The sequence below is a fragment of the Lytechinus pictus genome, chromosome 3 (genome assembly GCF_037042905.1).
Source record: "Lytechinus pictus isolate F3 Inbred chromosome 3, Lp3.0, whole genome shotgun sequence".
NCBI classification, from domain to species: domain Eukaryota; kingdom Metazoa; phylum Echinodermata; class Echinoidea; order Temnopleuroida; family Toxopneustidae; genus Lytechinus; species Lytechinus pictus.
In genome coordinates this window covers 17127784-17139693 of record NC_087247.1, presented here as the reverse complement: position 1 = coordinate 17139693, position 11910 = coordinate 17127784, and the positions used below count along the sequence as shown (strand labels likewise).

At 34.3% G+C, this 11910-nt stretch overlaps 1 protein-coding gene and 1 long non-coding RNA gene across 2 annotated transcripts in view; both read left to right on the top strand.

The window, feature by feature from the left end:
* Window positions 1–141: 141 nt before the first annotated feature.
* LOC135153543 (uncharacterized) lies at window positions 142–10242 on the top strand. Its single transcript, XR_010292966.1, has 3 exons — window positions 142–1016; window positions 2698–2770; window positions 5985–10242. It is a non-coding gene; the product is annotated as an uncharacterized LOC135153543 (long non-coding RNA).
* A 251-nt stretch (window positions 10243–10493) lies between these two features.
* Window positions 10494–11910, top strand: part of LOC129255835 (uncharacterized) — a 36949-nt gene continuing 35532 nt past the window's right edge. The window contains exon 1 of the mRNA XM_064096520.1: window positions 10494–10684. The gene's annotated coding sequence lies outside the window, so the exon portion shown is untranslated. The remainder of the gene's footprint in view (window positions 10685–11910) is intronic.

The window sequence follows — 11910 nt, the reverse complement described above, 5'->3', positions numbered from 1 at the left end:
TTCCGCCTATCCGCCATTTTGGATTTGTTGAATCACCGTGATCATTGTATTATGACCGAACGCAGAGGGCAGCAACACACGGCCGTATTCTGCCTTATATGCGGACGTCAGTGTAAACTAATTTAGATACGATCGAGTGATGGAGGGGCTCGAGTGTAGTTACGATGTGTTGTCATGATTGTTGTTGCAAAGTGAGATCGTGTTTTTTTCAGTTGATATTCGTATTTTGTTGAGGATTTGGGATTAATTTCTGTGGATATTTTGTGCATTTTGAGAAAAAACAAGTTTTCTGTGATTTTCCGTTTGAAAAGCCACTTTCCGTTTCAAAAGGCCGATTCCGTGAATTCCGTCCGTTTTCCGCGATCGCGGAAAATCACTGTCCCTACTTTATTCATAGCAGTCTTTTAAAAATGTGGAGCAAATTGCGATACGATACCAGGAAAATTATTCCCTGCCTAGAGAGGGTGCTAGATACATGTATGTTTGATTTAAATATTTAGATATTCACAGATAATCGGGGTTAGAAAAGATCAAACGACCATTACGAGCTTTTAATATTGGAATGTTAGATGATACTAAAGTATAATTACATAATATTGACTAGCCTTGAGGGGAACATAAAATAAATTGCCTGCAATAGAACCACTGACATACATGTAGAGTTGACTGGCTGGTGGCACCTCCAACCAAGGCTTAGTAAAGTTAGGATTGTCATTTTTTCTTTGCTTGCCTTGGGTTAGAATGATTTTTCTTCCAAAAATAACCTATGAAAGGATGGCACTTCATCTTACCACTGTAATTCTAGGGGCAGAATAATAATTCATTTGTAAAATACAGTTTAAAGAAGATAAATGAATGCTCAAACTCTTAGTATTTCCATTGAAATACATGTTACATCTTATTTTTCTATAAATGGGGTAATTTGTTTTTTCTTTACTGTATATTACAGGAATTAAACTGTCATGGCCAGCAGACTGCGTGAAAAGAAAAGCAGTTCATCCATACCTGTAACTAAGGTGAGAATTGTCAGTTTCTCTAGTACTAGGTTGTTAAAGGTTAAGACTACCTAAACTAAACGTTGATTTGTATTTGTCAAATAGAGAAAATTAAACAAGTAAAACATTTATTGAAATTTGCTGTAAAATTAGAAAGTTTGTGGGATTATAAAGTTTTACTTGCTTGCACAAGACAGTTATATGCACATCATGGGCAATCTGCCAATTAGGAACCCAATGATGTTACTAGTTTTTGTCTCACCTGCATAGCAGAGTGAGACTATAGGCGCCGCTTTTCCGACGGCGGCGGCGTCAACACCAAATCTTAACGGAAGGTTAAGTTTTTGAAATGACAGCATAACTTAGAAAGTATATGGACCTAGTTCATGAAACTTGGCCATAAGGTTAATCAAGTATTACTAAACATCCTGCCTGAGTTTCAGGTCACATGACCAAGGTCAAAAGTCATTTAGGGTCAATGAACTTAGACCATGATGGGGGAATCAACATCAAAATCTTGACCGAAGGTTAAGTTTTTGAATTGTCATCATAACTTAAAAAATATATGGACCTACATGTAGTTCATGAAACTTGGACATAAGGTTAATCAAGTATTACTGAACATCCTGCCTAAGTTTCGAGTCACATGACCAAGGTCAAAGGTCATTTAGGGTCAATGAACTTTGGCCAAATTGAATTACCATCACAACTTTAAAAAGTTTATGGATCTGATTCATAAAACTTGGACATAAGAGTAATCAGGTATCATCAAACATCTCATGCGAGTATCAGGTCACATGACCAAAGTCAAAGGTCATTCAAGGTCATTGAACTGTGGCCATTTTGGAGGTAATTATTAGATTGCTGTCATAACTTTCAAAATTTATAGATATAGTTTATAAAATATTGATATAGGGGTAATCGAGTATCACTGGCAAGTCTTAGGTCGTATGATCAAGGTCAAAAGTCATTTATTGTCAATGAACGTAGTATTGTATCATTATATGAATGGTGTTTTTTGTGAATAATTATTTTATAGTAGTTTTCAAAGTGAGCACTGCTGCTATATTGAATCTCGTGATGCAGGTGAGACTGCCAGAGGCGCTCCACTTGTTTTTGTTAGCCTAGTATTTAGATTCTTTCCTCCAATAATTTTAAACTTGGTTTGCTTTCATGGAAAATGTAGAAATATTATTTAGTATGATTCATTTGATAGCAAGTATATGGTCAAATTTAATTGGTCGATTAAAAATACATAGCATCTTTGTCACAACTACATGTATCTGCACATGATATTGTTACTTTAAATAAAAGTTAGACATAACTATCACTGCCCAAACGCTTAGTCTAATAAATTATGTTTTGTTTAGATGTATATATTACAGTCTTTCCAAATGAAGAGGGGTATGCAGGACAAGAAGAAATCAAGGGAAGGGGCATCATTATTGCTCAAACCTCAACAACATGTAAGAGGGCAAATTCTAAATTGAAATAAATGTGTAATTCATGTATAATAAGTACGGTAAATGATGACTTAGATTCTTACAATATCCAATCTGAGGTAAGGAAGATTCTGGGTCTTTAGGTATAGTTCTGCATCGTGTTCATGGAAATGTTAGCAGGGGCTCTTATTCTATTGTAACATGCAGTCGAGTTTGGTCAATAAGTAGACCTACTTAATTTTTTTTTCTTTCATTAACAGTCTGGAGATTCCTTGCTGAATAAGAATGAGGAAAGCAATCAGAAGAGTGACTCAGGAACAGAGCTTGTAAAAGGTAATACCACTTAAAAAAAGTTCGCCATGGTACACCTTTTATTGATTTTGATTCATATTCGGTTCTTTCCAGAGCAGCCTGAAGAATGTTCTTTTGAAGAAGGAGGAACCGTGATTCGGAGCTTTTCTGATGGAGATGGCAGTCGCATGTATTGAAATGTACTTGTACATCTCTAAATTCTAGTGATAAAATGTGGCAAGTGGAATTGTAACAGGACATACCTAGTGTTCAAAAGAGTAAAGTTCAGGAATGGAGACTACTGTACATAGGAACAGTAGTTTTAACTTAGAAAAAAATCTTATTAGCTAGCATTCAATTGAAAGATTATAATTTGTATCAGCATACTCGTTTTTATGTCAAGTAATTCCATTCAGGCAACTTTTTGGCTTTGCTTCTGGTATTTCTGTTGATACCATATGATGCATATTTAATAACGGAACACATTGTGAAAAGCGTACATTGCTTCTGGAATTTGAACCAATGAACCCTTTCCACAATTTGCCTGCTAGAAGTGGCATCTCGCAACGAGTGAAGAATAGGGAATGTGTTCTTGATACATGCCCTAAATTTGAGTAGAATAATGACCAAGATGCTGTGTCTTTCATAGGATCCTATTGTGAGGATGATGGGAGTTTGATCCAGGGTCAGTATTCATTTCAAAGATATATTAAGTCCTATTTCACACGTACGTCTGCTATACAGTGTGCCTTCTGTTCCAGCTTTTAAAGAAAATCTTTCTCATCTTTCACTGCCTGTATGCATGCTTATATTAAACCAAAGAATTTTCCTGGAGACCCTGTCACTTACTGCTGCCAGCATTGCCTTCTGCCCCAGTCAAACAACTTGTGTCTTTTTTTTTCGGGGGGGGGGGGGTGGGGTTATCAGCCATCATATGATTTATAAACCTGAACTGAATAAAATAAGAAATGAAAAGTTTAATAGCATGCCTTCCTTTTTTAAAGATGGTTTTGTTAGTTGGCAGTATGTGACCTGTGTATGATCTTACCTGGATCCTTAACATGTAGGTTGACTGTATGTTTAATGATTAGTAGTATTGCATGCTCTGTTCCCACTCTTCCTTGCAATTTATAACGATTAAATCAAGCATGTTCATATTGATGTTAGCCATTTATATTAATTTATAAGTGAGGGTTTGTAATTAAGGGCCGAGTCCACTCCAACAGCTATTTGATTTCAAGAAGGAGACAAAAATTAGACAAAGCACTGAAAATTTCATCAAATCAGAGGAACAAACAGTAAGTTATGGCCTTTAAAAATTTTGCTTATTTTCAGAAAATGGTAACATGGACACCCTCGTCATTATTATGCAATAAAGGTAGCCGATTAATAGCCACTATGAAATCCTATATTATTTGAGAAAGAATTATTTTTTTCAAAGAACTACATTTTAGATGCATGGCATCATTGGTTCCCTGATTTACTTTAGTGCTTTGTATAAATGATAAAAACCTAAAATTATATCTTTCTTATTTAACATCTTACTTTAATGATATTCTTTGTGTTTATTCAAATAAATCTCTTTTTTCCCCTTGTGGTGGACTTGGCCTTCAAAGATGGATATTTTCATATTAAACTTCTCTTGCAGGAGTTGGATAACCAAACCTTATACTCGGAAGTCGAAATGAAATATACATGTACATTGTCAACAAAAGAAATGATGCCGAATAGTGGCCAGTATTTTCACCAAATATAAGTGTGCATGACTTGGCTCAAGTGTTCTTGATATTTTATACATGTATTGTACTTGCTATCTAGACTCATTGCTGTGGTATTTTGCAATAATAGTTTTACCATTTTCAGAAATACCAAGTGTCCTGAAATTTAAACAGGGAGATCAGATTAATCATGGAGAATAAATGTCATAAACAGTTACAATGTATTCTAAGATTTGAGTCAATCTCTTTATTTTTTCAGGGTGCAGGTTGCATAAATTTCACAAAATTTTACAGAATTGAAAATAATATTGATTTAGGTCATGTAAGCAATAGTGAAATAAAAAACAAAGAAAAATAAAAGGTTGCTATCAAATGTCTGTATGCAGGGAATGATGGTCCGGACATCTTATGCAATGAACTACATGTACATGTAACAAGTAACCCATGGCATGATCTGCATGAAATATCTGCACAAGGCTTATTGAATGTGAGAAAAGAAATATATGTATCAGTGTATCACCAATGGTTTAGCTCTTCAAACTTTCATTGGAAGAATCATTTACTATTAAAATTGTGTTTTATACGGTAGTAATCAATGCAATGGAGTATAAAGCCTGGCTCACACTTTACGATCATTGCGATCCACATTTAAAAGAAATTGTGATAACATTTTATATGGACATTCCAACTAATAAATCTTATGGATCAGAGTTCAGAACAGTGGTAGGATTACTGAAATCGAAATTCAGTCCAGTTCGATCCTCCTTGAATAAAAAGAAATTCAATTCCAAATCGTAATTACGTCATCATTGGCTGTGACTTGAAGCCGATTTGGACTTTAATCGGACCACAGGGCTTGCAGCAAAGTAAAAATATGATTTTAGTATAAATTTCTAACGTCATGCCAAACTTTAAATAAAATAATTTAAGTACATGTACATGTACTTCTCGGAACTTTCATATTTAATGCAAAATGCGATTTCTTGAAAAATCGTATGGCATCGGATCGCACAGTGTGAGACGGGCTTTTTAAAGCAAATCATGGTATACATGTAGGACATCAAACTGTCAACAGGTGTAGAAAGGTATAAAGGGTGGAAAAGGGGTCGGGTATATTATGGCTACATGTCATGTACATGTGTGAGTTTGTGTAATTGTAGCCATTAATTACAAGTGCTCACTGGATAATGTTCAAGTCTGGTATCACACATTTGTCCATGCATTGGTTGAATTTATAAAATGTACAGTATATTTGTGAAGATTATCAATTGTGTACATGTACTACATGAACTTGATGCGATGTCTGATTATTCTTGCAACATCTGGAAGAATGTGTGTGTGTTTGGTGTTTGATTGATGATCATGTGAGTTGAGAAGCTCACTAAAGTACATGTATATGTGGGGTGTATTACAGTATTGTTTATATATATTTTTTATTTCTTTGTTATTTGTTTGGGAGGAAACTCAGGGAAGACAGGGAATTAATGTTCCTTGTCAATTTACCTGTCACCTTTTCATTTTCATTTTTGTGATTTCAGCAACACCAAGCAGTGCCACCAGGAATTCCTTTGCGTAATATTCTCAAGGTTGTCTGCCAATGTGTTACCCCCCAACTGTAGTGCGGGTGTTAGCTTTTTTTTGCTGTTTATTTATATTTTTGTTATGCTGTATGGCATTTTGCATTGTGCTTCTTTTATTGAATTGAACCATATTATTGGGTGTTACTGACTTTCAAGTTAAAACTGAAAATCATAGGAAGAAACTTTATCGCTGTCATTTCATTTTAAGCTTTTCATTCATCCACCCATTCTTTAAAAACACTCCTAGAACTAACCATGCATGCTTTTCCTGTTGATTATATTTGCAACAATTTTTTTTTAAATACAGTTCATTCCTGAATGTGTTGAGGTCTCTCAGAAATAAGAAAAATAACATCCACTTAAGTAGATTTATTGAGTATTGAATGCTTATGATGAGAGACAGTGATCTACATGTATGATGCATGCCTGAAAGAGATTCATCCCATAACAATCACCATCAACCTAACATTGTTATATTCCTTGGTCATTATTGTTTAAAAATTTGTGTTTGCACTACACTGAGATGTTCATGAAAAAAGTTAAAAACATATTTTGCATGAACTTTTTGGAGCTTGTCTTTGTATTCTAATTTGCATTGACACTGGAGGTTGTTCTTTAGATTCAGGCTTTTGAATAATTCATATAGGCATACATGTACCTATTACAGTTCTATTCCATTGTCATGTTTGTGAATTATATTTAATTTTCAGTCACTAATATGTTATAACTTGCAACATGTAGTAAGTTGGATTCTAATACTCCTACATGTAGGTATTACCTGTAATGATTCATTCATGAATTTTGCAATAATTTGATTTCTTGATCTCTTGGCTAATGTGCTACACTATTTTGGTACTAATGTGGCAGGTTTAGGTTTTTATGTGGCTTGGATTATATTTAACATGTAGTATAAACTTTTTTTCATGCTTTAGTTCTTGTCACACATTCAAAGATACAAATTAAGCTTTCATGCCTTTTCATTGACATTTTACCCAAGATTTAGCTACTAGACCTTTCACACTAAAATTCCTTGGTGATGCTATTACAATGTAAACAGAGTATTTGGATAATTTGCTTTTCGACAGAGCTGTTCAGTCAGAGATTGAAATCGGAATATTGGCAAAAATTTGGCACCTCACAAATACTGAACATGTACAATGTACAGTACACTGATATGTCCCTCATGTAGAGTATGTACTTTGCATTGTTCAATGAATACAACATATGCTTGAATTATAATCCCTGCATGTTAGTGTTGGCCAACAATGACATTACCACAATATTTCTATTGGCACATGATCGTGGTAACACTCTTCATTGTAAAATTCTTTGTGTTAATTTCATACCTGTAGCTCCATGCTGTTTTACAATGTAGGTTTCATTGTCATTGTAGATATTTCTAATATTCAACATACAAAATAACTGAATTAATTTAAGCCACAATAAGCAAGAACACTCTAGACTAGATGTAGCCACTGTAGATGTATTGGGTAATTCAGATTACTAATGATTTATAATTGGTAAGTTCATACACACAAATAATAATACCAGTCAAACTTTGACTGCTATTATGTAATCGCATTAATAACCATAATACATGTATATGGTTTATTTCCAATTGGTCTATTGCCAATTCGTCCAATACCAACTTATCTACTATCATTTGGTCTACCATCAGTTCGTCCACTATCCACATGGTCTAATTGCCATTTCGTCCACTGACCGTTGTGTCTAATAACCATTTGGTCCAATAGCCATTTAGTCCATATGCCATTTGGTCTAATTTGACTAAGTGTAAATTGGATGAAATGAATGAAAAGAAAACAAGTGTTAGACCAACTGGTTACGAGATGAAATGGTCATAGATGAACTGGTGACTAGACGAAGTAATTATTGGACTAAGTGGTTATTGGACCAATAGCTGTTAGATGAAATGTTGATGGACGGAATGGCATTAGACCAATGAAGGTAGACCATGTGATGAGTGGACAAGTTGGCAATAGACGAATCGGTAGTTTACCCATGTACGTGTGCACTGTATTTAATTCCATAAAATAACTGATTGAAATTTTCTGTACATGTTATATTGAAAAGGTATTATTTTTCCCTCTTCTTTTATGTTTTTTTTTCTTTCTGTTCTACATTGCTCATCATGAAATAGATATATCCAGTCATTAGAATATCTCTTGAATTTTGCAAATATTTCACACAATTTGAAATCTTGGTAAAATATTTTGATAAATATTCTGTGGCATGTATAATCATATTCAGGTGAATGGATTATAAAGAACTAGAATACAGAAGTTCTTGACTTCTTGAAGGAGTGATATTCAATACGAATACATTATATAGATCTCTCACTGGATATTGCTGTGGAAAATCTTGGAGGATATGCTTTGTATAACATGCATTCACTGAGGTAAAAAAAAAAATCTGGTACATGTAATTCTGGCCACTAATCCCCTTTTCATTTGAAGCAGTGGTGATGCTCTTCGGGTACATTTTCAAGTTCTTATAATGTATCTTTGCACTGTACCTGGTGTCTGAGAAAAAGAAAAACAGTGGATATTATGTAAACCTGTACTTTGCTTTCAAAAAATTGTTTTCCACCACCAAATTCAATCATATTGGTACATGTAGTTGATACAATGCTGAATGCATCATTCTCTTTAGAAGAATCTCTAAACTAAATGATGCAATCAAAAGCTCAACATTTTGATGACAAACTCAAAATACAATGTACACCATCATGCCTTTTCTGTCCCCTCTGTCCCCCACTCTGGTATCTTTTCCGGGTAGGAATCACAGTATAGAATTTGTGTGTGTGTGTTCATAGTACTGTACATCAAAGAGGAATTACAATGTGAAAGGGAATGTTTGTTTATAGTATATCTAATGAGGCAGATGCTGCACTTTGAAAAAAAATCATATATTTCTTTCTCTGCTATTTCTGTTAAGATTTACATGTATGACATGAACACATGTCCTGTACTCATTTTTCTTAAATTTGTTTCAGATTCATTTAGATCAGCTTACTAAACCTTATACTTGTTTCAACCTCTAATGTACCATTTATCAATTTTGATTTGATATTCTAATCTGAGCTGCTCTATTTTTATCTTCAAATTCCTATCACTAAATACATGGAGGTCTCCTTAACAATATGTCTAACACTACAGTGTAAAGAAAATGTAGGCATACTGTTGTTTTGATGGGGGGGGGGGGTAGATATATGGTCTTTGTCCTGGAAACCACTTACAGATGATTTAATAATGGAAAACATGAAATTACAAACTTAAAAAAATAGAAATCTTAATTTGTTATTTAAGAAAAAAATCTTAATATGCCTTTATGGCCCGTGCCACTGATTTATTCATAAATTATCCCATTCACTTCCTATTTTGATTTTCTCATCTACTACTGTATATTACACAATTATCAAGATTTCATTTCTGCTGCTGTCTCTCGTTGCTTGGATACCTTCTTTTCATCACAGTAATTCATTTTCAATGCCACATCACAATTGCATTTGCCTATTGTAGGGATACATCTACATGTACATGTATATCGGACTATAATACTGCATTGATTTGAAAGGCAATTTTTAGAATTAATTCATAATTAACTGTACTGCGTCAAATATGTGGCCTACAGTGTATATGGTCTCTGGTCTTTCCTGTATCAAAACTAAAACATTCATGTATACAGTATAGTACAATTTATTTCAATATTTAACCGATATTCCTGATAATAAAATAAGAAATGGACAAGGGATGTGTTTTGCACTAAAGTATATACCTGATAGGCCTCTATGTAAGTGATACAAGAAAAGTAATATATAGTTTTCTTTCTAACTTGAGTATTATGCACCTCTTTTATTTCCATTTTTAGATAATAAAATTGGATTGGTAAACGAGATACATCAGTTTTTATATTTTTAAAATTAAAGATTGTAAAATCATTCGAAGTCTCCATGAACGTGGAATGTGATATCATCTAGTCTCGCAGTATCATAATTTTCTGAAGCCCTTTGTATATCTGACACAAATCCAATCAATCTCTCCTCCTCCCTCTCTCTCTTCCTCTCTCCTTGTCTGAATTTAGCTCATAATCATTGTAGATTTTAAAAGTTAATTCAATTGATTTTATCTTTTTACATGATTATTTCTTTGTAATCACAATGATAATTTGTTAATCATTTGCAGTCTAGTCACACATATATCATGATTTCTTGTGGCGTGAATTTACGTACGGGTTTGTTTGATGGATACAGGAGTGTAGTACTTAGTATGTGCGTGTAATGGACATCTGTGTCTTGTGTGTATATGTACTGACAGTATACCATAGGCTTCATCCACCACGCGCTCTGACCTCATCTGCCTTTTCATTTGTTATGTGTGAACTGCATTCTCTGCACAGTACTCTCCCCACACTTCATTCTGACTTGATCCCAGCTGCATTGAGCTCAGAGATGAAATGATGACCTGAAAGTGAAATTGATGTATTGATTGCTAGCCAAGCTAAGCGCAGCTAAGAAATCGGCTGATGCTATCCAGTGCACGGTAGCATGCGAGTAGTGCCAGCTTCTCCCAAATATATTGCATCGCAAACCCTCGAGCTTGGGCTTTTCAAAAGGAAGTGATTGCAGCTAGATGAAGGTATGTGTACGATCTCTTGTGTTTGGGGAAATACATTGCATTACACATGTTCTTGTAGTTGAATCCTGCGATAGGTCTCGTCTGGAGTTATGCAGGGCAGACATTCTTTGTTCCCATTCCTTCAGCTTAGTTGCATTCCTTTGGTATCTAATATGAATGTGTGGAAAGCAATGGGTAGATGGTACATGTATTGCGCCAGGTGAACAGTATATCTGGTCAAAAAATTCCCAGTATCTATAGACTGCAATTGGATTTTGGATTATGGATTTTCATTTTTTCAATTGTGCTTTATTGCTTCAAGTAATGTAGGAAGAAAATGTGAGAGAAGAAGCCCCATATTTCCATTCAATTGGATGAAATTAATTAATATTCAGTTTATGTCAACTATGAAAATGCTTAGAGTTAAACATTCGTGTAAAGATTTATTGATCATCCCTTTTCTTATTACTCATAATGTTATTACCATATTTCCTTACTAATACTTGAAATGGCTATCATATGCTATTTATTTTGTACGGTGTGGACCATTCTAATATCTTTATTGTAAAATCCATCTTCTCTTGCTCCTCGATCTGCTCTCGCGCAAGGTTTCTAGATCTTCACTCATTAAGGTTGATGAGTAAAGAAATTGCCCAATACTGCATAAAAAAGCCATCATTGTACTCTTATGATTATTTGGTGCGTTAGTTGGTAGTCTCATGGATAGACGAAAAATCAATTAAATTTAACAAAATATATGATGTCCCAACCCCCCCTACCTTTGCTCCAAACATGGAGCAAAGGTCCAGGTCTCTTTTCTGTTTTTACTCATTTTTGAGTGAACATAAAAAGCAATGTTCCACAAGGCATTACTTGAGATTTTGCTGTCAAGGTGATTGCATCTTTTGGAAGCCGATGATACTTTTGATTTGTTTCCCTTTATTCAGATCGAGCAAAATTTGATCAACCTTTTGAGAATATGAAACCCAGTCTAAATTCTGTGTATGATCATTTGCCAGTCCATATTTATAAGAAATGTTATGAATGGTAAAGTGAGATATATGCTGAAACCAGAGTCACAGAGTGCAATTTGAATTGGCCCCCTTTCCATTAATTTGTCATATTTTCACCACCTTTCTCTTTTTGTTTCATCTAAACATTTTATTAATATCTAGGGCCTATAAACACTGCACCTTTTCTTTATCCTATATTTTTAAAATGATTTGTCACTTTCTGATAGCTCATGT